The sequence below is a fragment of the Leptidea sinapis genome, chromosome 15 (assembly GCF_905404315.1).
Source record: "Leptidea sinapis chromosome 15, ilLepSina1.1, whole genome shotgun sequence".
Taxonomy (NCBI): domain Eukaryota; kingdom Metazoa; phylum Arthropoda; class Insecta; order Lepidoptera; family Pieridae; genus Leptidea; species Leptidea sinapis.
The window spans coordinates 2,587,022-2,600,446 of record NC_066279.1 but is presented as its reverse complement, the minus strand read 5'-3'; the positions used below and the strand labels follow the sequence as shown (position 1 = coordinate 2,600,446).

General features: G+C 33.4%; 1 protein-coding gene across 1 annotated transcript in view; it reads right to left on the bottom strand.

Moving 5' to 3' along the window:
• The window catches only part of LOC126968400 (juvenile hormone epoxide hydrolase-like), a 38,143-nt gene extending 31,299 nt beyond the window's left edge, over positions 1–6,844 (bottom strand). Inside the window, exon 1 of the mRNA XM_050813414.1 lies at positions 6,735–6,844. The gene's annotated coding sequence lies outside the window, so the exon portion shown is untranslated. The remainder of the gene's footprint in view (positions 1–6,734) is intronic.
• Between the last annotated feature and the right edge of the window lie 6,581 nt (positions 6,845–13,425).

Genomic DNA, 13,425 nt, shown 5'->3' with positions numbered 1-13,425 from the left:
ATAAGTGTATTATATCTGAGGGGGATTACTTTAAAGGGGACTAGATAGTTATTGATGAATAAATAAATACTTTTGGAAAAAATTTAAAATAACGGTTATTTTTTGATCAGACCTTGTAAATATATTTCATTATTTTGACAATAATTTTTAGCGCGACTTTGCCCCCAGAGATTTCGACGTATTATAAAAATTGCTATTTTTTGTGATTAGAATGAAACAATCATTAAATTGCATGAAAACTGCATTTGAAACTTCATTTTTTATGAGAATAAGTAACGGGGTGAACAAAACTTTCAGCTGGCGGTGAGAAATACTTGATACTTGAAATGCAATTAACTACAATGAAGTGCCGCTTAGAACTCTTGAAACATACACAACTCTTAGCGGCATTGCATGATGTTATATCTCATTAGCCCAGTCATTTCACAATTTATGACATCCTTTCATTTCATCAACACACATACACAAATAATCCTACCAAACAGTAAAGCCTTTTTAAGAATCAGCAGCAAATAGACAAACAGACAGAGTGATAAAAATTAAAAGAAAAAAATTGGCCTCTGATACAAATTGAAATGAAAGGCGCGTTAAGCAAATTTTTGGGTGCAGCAAAATCATGAAACTCGCGTCATGAGCTATATGTACAAAAGCAAGTAAAACAAAGAAGTATTAAGAAAATGCCTCTCTAGAAAATACTTCCTCTGTGATTATTTTTTCTTGAGTAGAATGGTAAATTTCAACTTGATATTTGTATCGATCAGAAATGTTACATATTACTAGCTGACCCAGCAAACGTTGTATTGCCGATATTAAAATCGCGATACAAAAGTAGCTGTTGATCGTAGATGGGTGAAAATTTGTAGTTGTATGTATTTTTTAATGCTGACTCATAATCAAACAGCTGTGATCGCTCCAAGACTGACTGGATACTAGTGGGAATTATACGGATGTGGGGATTATTTATTTCGTGTCATTGGAATAATTGAATAATAAAACGACGATAGCAAGTGTAAATGAATTCTCTTATACGTTTTACCAGTGGGAGGCTCCTTTGCACAGGATGCCGGCTAGATCAGGGGTACCACAACGGCGCCTATTTCTGCCGTGAAGCAGTTATGTGTAAGCATTACTGTGTTTCGGTCTAAAGGGCGCCGTAGCTAGTAAAATTACTGGGCAAATGAGACTTAACATCTTGTCTCAAGGTGACGAGCGCAGTTGCAGTGCCGATCAGAATTTTTGGGGTTTATCAAGAATCCTGAGCGGCACTGCATTGTAATGGGCAGGGCGTATCAATTACCATCAGCTGAACGTCCTGCTCGTCTTGTCCCTTATTTTCATAAAAAAAAATGTTTTATTCATCTTAAAAGATAACGACTTCTAAATGCATAATATAGATATTATAAAGCAAGGTAACATAAAAGTAAAAAGAACTCTCTGAAGTTGCTGATAAAAAAATTAAACTACGTTTAAAAAAACCGACTTCAAAAACTGAAAAGTATCAAATAACTAAAAAATTAATTTAATACACCTCTTATGCAAACCTTTACCTTTAATATTAGTAAAATAGTATTATTTATTGATAGGTTTTAAGTCAGTGCCAAGCCCTAAACAAAATAAAACTTAATATTATAAACAGCTTACTTACTGTAATTATTTAGGTTGTCTGGTTACGCGTGTCTGTCCGCTTGGGTTATTATATTCTAGACGAAGCTATCCCGCTCAATATCACGCGTGGCGAGTATAGGTACCTTTATTACATTTGGCACTGACTTCAAAGCTATCAATATGTAGCACATACAAATAATTGTATTTATTAATATTAAAGGTAAAGGTTTACATTAGAGGTGTATTAAATTAAATTTTTAGTTACTTGATACTTTTCAGTTTTTGAAGTTGGTTTTTTTAAACGTAGTTTATTTTTTACGTTTTAGCGTCAGTTAATAATAATATATAATCAACCTGAATAAAATCTCCAAAAAAAGCCGAACGCAGAAAACAATTATGTCACCCAGATAGACAAAAATTTTCATAATAATGCTCATAAAATGAAAACTACTGGGCCTAACTAAGTATGTAAAATATTTATGGGACCAAATGGCAACTATTTCGCATCGAACAAAAGAAGAATGACGTAAATCGGATCATAAATTTCAGAGTAATCGGTGTACATACATAAAAAAACCGATCGAATACATACAAACATGTACATATTAGAAGCTTATTAAAAAGAGTTTAAATTATTATTTCTCATGATAGTAAAATCATCGAATACGTACACACTACACACTCCAGCCCAGCATGGCGACACTCTAAGAAAAAAGTGATTCACATGATTGTATGAAACGTGCAGTCATCGATAGATTGGCAGATGACGGCTATAATCTTGAAAAAAAACGGAGATAGCCCAAATCCACTACGTTCTAAGCAACAGTTCGCTTTTAAACTTTGCCGGATTATACTTCGTTGCCAATCGTCATACTGTAATTACTAGATACAAACTTATGTCAAATCACCGCACGTTTCATATTAAACTCAATTTTAATTTTTACATAGGCAGTCTAGTAGATGCTTCCTTAGCTGAAAAACTGTGCCAGGAATGGAAAGTATCTACAAGGCCTTCTGTAAAGAAGTAGGTACATAATATAGCGAACTGTATTTAGTATAAACATACGTTTAGTAAAGCAAAAAAAAAAACACTGAAAAGGATCTCTTACGTTCTAATGATAATATAATTAGCCATTAATTAAACGCCAAATTCTGTTATATAAAATAAACTTAAATATTTAACTTGGAAATATTTTCAAAGACGAAAATAGTAAATTGTGCAACTCAAGCGAATGACCGCATTCGCTTCGCTCGTGCGTTCAACTTCGCTTTCGTGGGCAATCGACAACTTGTCGCACGAGTTGCACATACTATTTTATATTACAAATGCGACGATTTATGTGGGTCCAGGGGCAAAGCCCAGACGGGGGGTTGGTCAACCTCAATTCAGTTTTGATATTTCGATTGTTATTATTTTATTTATTTCAGCAATTTTATCTAAATTTGCGTGTGCCAAGTATAATTTGCGTACGACAAGTAGACTTTTCGCACTCAAACAACAGTTTCATTTACGAAAAAACTCACGCGTAATTTTAAAATGGGCAAACGGCTCCATTTCAACCACAACAGCGAGTGCAAGATACTACTTTTCCCGCATCAGTAATACAAAAGTCATTGCGTTGTAAAATAGAAAATTAAAATCACTATGTATAGTATCTTTGGTTCCTTTGGTTATGATCACACCACTATTTTACAGACAAGTCAAACATAACCAGTCACCAAAATACACAAAAAGCAAATTTTTACTTTGGACACAATGTGCCAATTATAATAACTTTTTTGTCCGCATATTTGAACGAAATAAATGACGCTGTTTCGGCCCAGTTTCTATAACTAAGTACATAATAAATAAATAAAATCGTTTTATTTGCAGAGTTTGTTATTATCATTTCCTCACCATGCAACCCTCCGAACCCTAGAACACTTTTTGTACAAAATTATATCTTGAGACTGGTGGGTGGATGCTCATGAAACTATGGTATTTAGGCCAAACAGTTAAATTCAACTCTCTCAGTACCAAACCTAGTTACTCGTAAGTGTTCCAATTTACTAAGCACTAAGAAAAAATGCGTTGCATTTAATTTAACATAAGTTTAAAAGTTAGGTAATAATATAATTAGTCATGGTAAATAAGTTTTGGTTGCGATTTACTATAATAAAAATTAACAGCATTTTACGAAATTACCTATATTTTATTATAAAATTCTACGAAAACTATCCACGTTACCTATACCTAGGTAAGAAGAAAGTAAGTATCACGGAGTAGATGCGCTACATAAGACCCTACTTGTATAAATATATTATGTGTAAAAAGCAATAACAACCAAATTTTAAGTCGGTCTTCGTTGATCTATTAATCTATTTAATTTACGTATTAAAATAATCATTGATAATGTTATGTTGGCTTGTATTTTTATACCACAGAGTAGGGATGGATACTTACGATAGCACAGGAGATGACGTATGCCATCCGGACTTTCTCGGGAAATCTTCGACAACTACAGAAAAAACCTTTACTTTTCTAACGTTGCCCTGAGGTGAATTGAAGCTTGTTCAACTTATCCACCATAAGACTCAAGTATTCGCGTTAACCACTAAATCAAGCAAGGGACAGGAAGTCATATGAAAATACAAATGATTTAAGTTTTCTTTAGTGTTAATTCCGCCAATATTTGTTTTTAAAACAATTCGACACGTGTTTCGCCTCTACACGAGGCATCCTCAGGACGTGTTGTCTTGCCAAAATCTGGCACGAGACTGAATAACATGAGCCGGCCGGAAACACGTGTCGAATTCTTTTAAAAACAAATATTGGCGTAATTAACACTAAAGAAAACTAAAATCATTTGTATAATTATGGATTTCCGCAAAGTAACGCCTAATTCAATAAAAAGTCATATGAAAGGCAAAGCTGGCTTCGAAAAATTTGAGTGTCGTTGATAGAGCATGCAGAGTAATGATAAGAATACTTGAACACTTGCGGAGTAATGAGAAGACGGCCACGTAGATAATACCGCTCCATAGAGCACAATTTTGGCCACATATTACGGGGAAACTATTTCTCATCTATCTGATCCGATGGTCTTTAGTATAAGCTTGAGCCATTTGACTACCTTAAAAGGTTGATAATCGTCCTGTGATTCATTTAGTGTTACAGGAGTAGATATATGTAGGGTTACCTACTATCTATTTCTATTCACTCTATTATTTTAGACTCCAGTTCGGATTATGTCCGGCTCTCTAACTTGCCAGGATTTTAATTTTAATTAGATGAAATATAGTAATAAAACTACATATTAACTAATATAAAATAAGTAAGTATTTTATCTTTCGAGAAACGAAGTCCGGACCTTTATCATAATGTCAGGACTTATCAAATTATTAAATGGTAACCTTACATACCTACATGGAATGGTTTAATTATACTCAATTGTACTTCTTTTTCATAAAAAAAATAGCTGGCCTTGCGTCCTTTATTTCGTATGAAAATGGAAACGCTATCAAAAGATAGCCGATAATTCTTTAGGAAGTTTTCCATAAGATCTACCCAGTGGATTTAATACCTGTGTGCAATTGAGTGGCATTAGGCATCACGACAGGAATTACTTATTTGCAACTCTTTCCATTATTTCGGGTACATATTCTATCCTATTGGGTAGGTAACTAGGTAATTTGGTAGGCAACATGGAATACATAATATAGCTAGTTGTTTCTACTGGTGCGCTCTCCAAGAACAAAACAATAAGTATACTTATCTACTGAGAGAGTCGAGACAAGATTAAATATTTAGACTTGCGTCTAAAGACAAAATACATGTTTCTTGGTAAGTAGGTACTTAATAAATTACATTAGTTATCAGTTACCTATGTCGTGTTGTAAGCCGACTCATTATCATTTAAACCAACACTGAATATTTAATGTAGGCTTGTAAGAATGTTTATAGTCGCTCATGCTAATGCCAATTGTTAAACTGTAGCTACACAAGATAACATTAATATGGTCAGACTTAGTTACATCCGATGATTTAGTAGGTATCTATGGTTTATCTAGATTGTAGACATAATTTAACGTTTAATTAAAGATTACATTATTAAACTCTGCTTCAAACCCCTTCAAACTCTTCTACAAACGAACGAACATTCTCCTGCAACAACAGAGGAATCACAGAAGCGTTGCCGTCTTTTCTAAAAGGAAAAAATTTATAGTATAGGTTTGGTTTATATGTCTAAACTCCTATTGTAGCCGCTCTTCGTTGTATGCGGTCAAATGGAAGAAGCTAGTATTGGAGGCCGCCCGCCAGGAGGTGAGATGAGTACTCCATGTGAGGCCGAATTTGCGTCCGAAGTTTCAGGCGGTGGGTTGAAGTGAGGTTGGTACTGTCTCACCTTAGTGAACATGTATACCAAACATTTTGAGGCCAATTTGGCCTTCTCTTTCATGTGACCACGGAGCTGAACGTCGCCGAGTATGCCGAGATATATATCGAGACATGGTTGAGTTTTATTCACTTAAATCAAGTATTCTTCATTTATTATATTCTATACCCATATAGAGTCAGATAGGTATGTATGTCAGACTGTACATAACACCTTATTAACAAACAGTTATGCTGTAAATAATAACAAGCCACAAATAAACATAGTGAACGATGCTACAAAATATACAATTATCAATAATTACATTGATAAATAATTAATTGAAGTGAATATCTTAAGTGTTCAATATAATAACGCATTTAGGACATTTATGGACCTGACGCGTTATTGTAGCTTTTGCACTGTATAGGGTAAATGATTTTTATGCAGAAAGAATTTAAAAAAACGATTTTTCTTATTAGAGTTCGCATTAGTTATAGTTCCAATATTGTTTTAAATGTAGTGAATAGTTTTGAAAATATAATAAATAGACATTGACTGTCAAAATTAAAGTGTTCAAATAAATGTATTTAATGTATTCCTAGCCCTAGAATAAGATTTTACTAACATTATATGGACTGTGGCGTGAAATAAATGATATTATTATTTAAAGTACTTTAAATATCCTATAAATGTGGAATATGTGAATAAAATGTTTCCATAAGTTTTAGAGATAGTCTTAAAACTATAGAAGAATAGTATTTTAATACTTACAGCAAAAGGAACAACCACGTCTTCTAGGAGTTGTGACAAATACTGTTTATTGTGCGAGCGATACTTAAAGCCGACCACTTATCAGCTGAACTGATGTGAATGAAGTAAATATTTAGCGTGTTCGTATAATTAACATTACTAGTGGCAGTAAATACATGGATAGTTTGCAAAAGTATGGCGGACTAACAATATTCGTACTTATTCCTGTTTTTGTATTGTATATAGTTTATAAGTTTTCAATCTCCAAATGTTAAACCTAGACTTATGTATAAAACGTTGTAGTTTTAGTTCAGTTTCTTTCAACTTGTGGAGGCTTGTTTTCTACTTAAATTGTCCTTACTTGTTAACGTTTACATCTAACTCTGTATGACTGTCGGGCCCCCTAATATAAATAAATAAATATTATTCATGGATTCAGTCCCACTAAGGACATCATTTGATCTTAATTCACAGCAGGAAAAGGCGCCGTTGTGGTAGCCATAATCTAGACGGCATCCTGTGCAAAGGAGCCTCCCACTGGTTCATAAAACAAATGTCATCGTAATGAGGCTATGTCGTCCACACACACGTAGCTACGTATCTCTAACTTGCCTTTAAGAACGTATCATATGGGACATTATCATTTGGGAATTCAAAATCCTTTGGATTTTCACTCTCCATTCCTTCGGTCAATAAGATATTACATAAACAAATATTTACTGTATTATATACGGTAAATATAGTAGTAAAATTCTCAAATAATATAACCTAACTTGCCTTTAAGAACGTATCATATGGGACATTATCATTTGGGAATTCAAAATCCTTTGGATTTTCACTCTCCATTCCTTCGGTCAATAAAATATTACATAAACAAATATTTACTGTATTATATACGGTAAATATAGTAGTAAAATTCTCAAATAATATAACCTCGACGGTCCTCTTATAAGGAACAAATAATCATAATTCATAGTCATCAAATGTCTCGGCATTTGAGATTGCATGTTATATAATGTAATATAATGTGCGCATAAATGTGTGTGCAATAATGGAGTGTGCATAAATCATCAATGCACACTCCTCAATAATTATTTGCTCGATTCTGTGTCAATTATAATCAGCAGTCCAAAGCAAACATTTATAGACCCTTGCAGAGACCTACGGTGGCAGGGTCTCAGTATTCTTTCAAGTTTTTTTCAGTTTTTTTTATTCTAATTGTATAATCAAATATTGCATAATAATTTTTATCTCAATTAGAAAAAATAATAATAGTCCTCTGCCAAGGACTATCGGATTTAGTCACTAATAAGAACATTTTGAAGAATGAATGAAGAATGCTCAACGATTCAAATATTTACCAAACAAATATTTTCATACAAAAACTAGAGCTAACTAGGATATTTTGATAACCTACAGCACTTCCAAAGGTACTAATTATGAATATTGCCATATAATATATTTAAACAGTTATTTTACCTCGTTTTTTGAAATGCATTTAAATAACCTTATTTATAATGGTGGCACAAGTAACCTCGCCTTGATTAAGTTTTCACTTCTGTCGTGTGGTCAAAGAAGTGATAACCTTTTTTCAAGCCTACTGAATTAACTACTGTTTTATTTTTAGTAACCACAATCCATATGATCGCCACCATTTTATGGGTCTTTCGTGACCTTCATGATACTATGACGGCGTATTTTTACCAGTGCGAGGCTCCTTTCCTTTGCACAGGATACCGGCTAGATTATGGGTAGGGGTTATACGTATGGGTAATAAGTGGTCCCAACGGCGCCTATTTCTGCCGTGAAACAGTAATGTGTACACATTATTGTATTTTGGTCTGAAGGTCGCCGTAGCTAGTCAAATTACTAGGCAAATGAGAATTAGCACCTTATTTCTTAAGGTGGCGAGCGCAATTGTACCGCCCTCAGAATTTTTGGGTTTCACAAGAATCCTGAGCGGCACTGCGTTGTAATGGGCAGGGCATATCAATTACCATCAGCGGAACGTATATATGAATTTGAACTTGTATCACTTTACATTTTTTGCTTACAGTTGTGGTTATACCAGAAATACTTTTAAAAGAACTTTTTTTTCTCGAATATCTCTTGAAAACATTTTAAAACAATGCCTCCACTTAATTTCAAGTCTGTCTGAAATCTAGAATACTCAGAATCTTTAAAGTGCTCGGCTTTTATGGATACAAAAATTTGAACCCTTACAGTGTACCGTCGATCATTTTTAGGTACAACCCGCTCTAGAATTAAAATTCGGTCGTACGAGGATAATGGTATATTCTAGTAGAGGTCGCTAGCTGTGTCACCACTAATGTTAGTGTTAATTTAAAATAATATGCATTCATTCTGTCTCAAGCATCGGTAGTTTTATTGTAATAAGATATAACTTTAATGGTGGTATTCGCCACTGTGTTAATTGTACTTTAATGATTCACTTTATCATATTAAGGTGTTCAATGGGTATCTCAAGGTTTTACTATTTTTTTATAAAAATAAGGGACGAGACGAGCAGGACATTCACCTGATGGTAATTGACGAGCATGGGCCGACATATTGTCACAGTTTACCTATATTATTTTTTTCTATAACTTTTGTAATAGAGAAAATATAGGATATATTTTCTCTATTACAGTCACATATATATTTTATGTATGTTATAAACGTAATAAATGGACCTAGACTGTATCGTTCGCATATCAAAGCGGCCAAGTGCGAGTCGGACTAGCCCATGAAGGGTTATGTAGAAGCAAAATATACTATAATATTAAAGTTCTTGTAGTTGTAAGACGTATTAAAAAAATTTTTTTTAGATCCAGACTAGATCTTGTTAAAACCAATTTTCGGTGGAAGTTTGCATGGTTAATATAGATCATATATTTTTTTAGTTTTATCATTCTCTTATTTCACAGAGGGTTAGGGGGAGTGGACGGAGAGGACACATTTTACCACATTGGAAGTGTCTCTCGCGCAAGTTATTCAGTTTAGAAAAAATGATATTAGAAACTTCAATATTATTTTTGAAGACCTATCCATAGATAGATACACATATGGGTATGATAAAAAATTTTTGAGTTTCAGTTCTAAGTACGGGGAAACCCCAAAATTGTTTTTCTTTTTTTGTGTGAAAATCTTAATGCGGTTTTCATAGAATACATCTACTTACCAAGTATCAACAGTATAGTTCTTATAGTTACGGAAAAATGTGGCTGTGGCATACGGACGGACAGACAGACATGACGATTAGATCCTTAAAAACATCAGATCAGAGTTTCAAGACCTCTCAAACCCAGTGCCTATTCAATGAGTTGGTTGGATGTGCCCCAGAAGTTGATGTGGACTCTGTGGCTTTCTACCCGGCTCATTTAAGCAAAAAAAAATTTAAGAAATATGTAAGATTATGTAAATTTATTAAAGAAACAATAACATTGTTAACAAAAAATACATCACATGTGCTAAATTTTCCAAACTATACAGGGAAAGAAATTAACTTAAAATACAAGCTAAAGAACTCAGTATAGATTTGGATAATATCAAAAAAGACTATAAGGAAAGTGTGAGCTCTCTTCAGGCTGAGTTACTAGCCTTACATCAAAATCTGGATCATGTATCAAAACAATATGAGATTTCACAGAAAGACATAGCCGAACACATCACGGCTATGGATGGATTAATTGAATTAACTAACTATAATGCAGAGCGTTTTGACTCAATTTCTAAAATGTATAGTAATTGTAATTGTCACTTTTCCACAGGCCCTTCAGGCAAAGAAAGTACTTAACAGTAATGTAGTTTCTCAATCTGTCAGGGCTCTCACTACTCCTGGTATTAAAAATCAACTCTCACAAACAATTTCTTCACATAAAAAACATATTAAGATTTATAGCGATGACCTGGGAAGAAATATGGGGTTGATTTTGCACAAAATTAGTAACGGGCAAATATTGCATCAAATATTTGCATGCCAGGGGCAAGTTACTATCAAATTATAAAAAGAATTCTTAGTGATACTCACTGCTCTAATACTTCTATTATTGTTATGATTGGGAGAAGAGGGAATTTAAATAAAAATGTTCTACAAAAATTATACAATGAGTTAAATAGTTTAAAAATAGAAAATCTTATAATATTCACACTGCCATTCATACAGGATTTGCCACAGGAAAACAAAGCAAGAGACAATTTGAATAATATGATAACCCTATTGTCTCATTCAAATTATGTGACATATAATGGTAATTTATTATGTAGTAACATACACATAATTGATATTAATAATATAATTAATCATAAATGTAAAATGTTGACATTTGATAGGTTACACCTATCTAATTTTTATAACAGACAGATAGCTAAATCGCTATCTTTTTATTTATTTTATAACACAGCCAATTATTTGGCAACCCGGTCCCCTGCTTCTATTGAGCAGGTTAGTGAGTCGATTAGCACTGCTTCTATTGAGCAGTGTAATAGCTTGTTGGACTCTGCTCCTATTGAGCAAAGTAATTATTTGATTAACACTGCTTCTATTGAGCAGTCTTATAGTTTAGTTTCTGGTTTGGAATATGTTCCAAATAATTTAAATTAGTCAATAAGACAATAGCGGACTCCTCTAGCAATATAAATACACAATGTACAAGTAATAGTAAACATAATAATTGTAAAGTCATAAACCTGATGCACCAAAATATGCAAGGATTGTTAGTTAAAGAACTGGAACTGGAGTTACTAATGAGCCATGAAAATATTGATATCTTATGTCTTACTGAACACTGGCTGCTTAGTAAACTGAGCTCAGACCACTTTGGTCAATTAGACTCTTTTAATATTGAAGTAAACAAATGTACTTCAACTAAAAAGTTTATGTTTGTTCCGGTAAACAATAGGCGAATGGAGAAATATATAGGCAATGTTTCGGAAAAACTCTCAAACTTGTATTTGAATTATAACAGTACTCCAAATGAGATGTATGGTAAGTTATTTAAAATAATTAAAACAGAGTTTGCTTCTAGTAAATATCAAAGACATTCAACTCGCGTGGTCTCTTGTCATTTAACAACTGGGCAACAGCTGGTATTCATAGGAGCAGACAACGATTATATGAACTATATAGTGAGAGATCATCATGTAATCATGATGTATCTTTCCTTGTATATGTGAAAAAATACTCAAAATTATTTAAGAAAGTATGTACTATTGCTAAGTCAATGCATATTAGAGAAATAATAAAAAATGCTTCAAATAAAATAAAAATGACTTGGAAAGTTATTAACTGGGAATCTGGAAGAGCGAAAGACTGCAAGTTTGAATATAATCTAATAATAAACAATACAAAAATCCACTCTGAGCAGGAAGTAGCTTCTGCTTTTGAGAAATTTTTTTCTGATATTCCAGTTTCCATCTCAAGCACCCTTGTCTCCTGTGTGTTGCCGAGTCACTTCTTTTGGAAAATGTTAAGGAATGTAAACAAAATTTCAAATTCAGTATTGTTAGCCCAGCAGAAATAATTAAAACTTTCAGATCCTTACAAATGAAAAAAACTGCTGATATATGGGGCATATCTGTAAAAATAATAAGTTCTGTTATTGACGTCATAGCACCATATCTAGCACTAGTTTTTAATAGCTGTATTGAACATGGTGTGTTTCTGACCTTCTGAAGTATAGTAAAAATTACACCAATATTTAAATCGGGACTCACTTCTGACCCGAATAACTATCGCCCTGTTTCAGTGTTGCCGACCCTTAGTAAAATTTTTGAAAAAATTATTTTAAGCCAAATTCTTACTCACTTTAACATTTACAAGTTACTTCATATAAAACAATTTGGCTTTACAAGGGGACGCTCGACTACGGATGCAGGGGTTGAACTCATCAGGAATATTTTTGAGGCCTGGGAGGAATTACAGAATGCACTAATTGGTATCTTCTGTGATTTATCTAAGGCTTTTGATTGTGTTCAACATTCAACGCTGGTCAGAAAGCTATGTCACTATGGTATAAGAGGATCTGCACTCGATCTTCTGATCTCATATTTAAATAATAGGATTCAGAGGGTCGAGGTGAATGGCAGGAGATCTCCTGGGACTCCTCTCGGTATTGGGGTTCCATAAGTGTAAAGAATTAAACATTTTGACTGTTGCTTCTCAATACATTTTTGATAATGTTCTGTATGTTCATAAGCACATTGAGGAATTTTCTAGAAACTGTGACATTCATAATGTTAACACGAGGAACAAACATAAACTTGTTATGCCTACTACTCGGTTGGGTCGAGTTAGTGAGTCTTTTGTTCGGCGATGTATATGCTTCTACAAAATGATCCCAGAAATTGTACAAAACAAATGTGTTACGAAATTTAAAAGAATTGTTAAAAAACGTTTGTGTGGGAAAGGTTATTATAACATAAACGATTTTCTTAATGACACCACGGACTGGGAATAAAGCAAACACCCTCAGGCTCTTTAATTATAAATGTTTATTGTACGATATTACATTGTAATCCATATTTTATATTTAAAAAAAGCCCGCTGAGTTTCTTGCGCCCATTCTTCTCAGGTCTGAGGCAGTCTCTTTCGAATTGGTGGTAGTTTTTGACGTTCAATAAGTGATTTTAAATCCTATTTTGAATAAAAATATTTGAATTTGACGAATCTATAAGAGTTCCGATTTTTTGCAATTTGGCTACGGAACCCTAG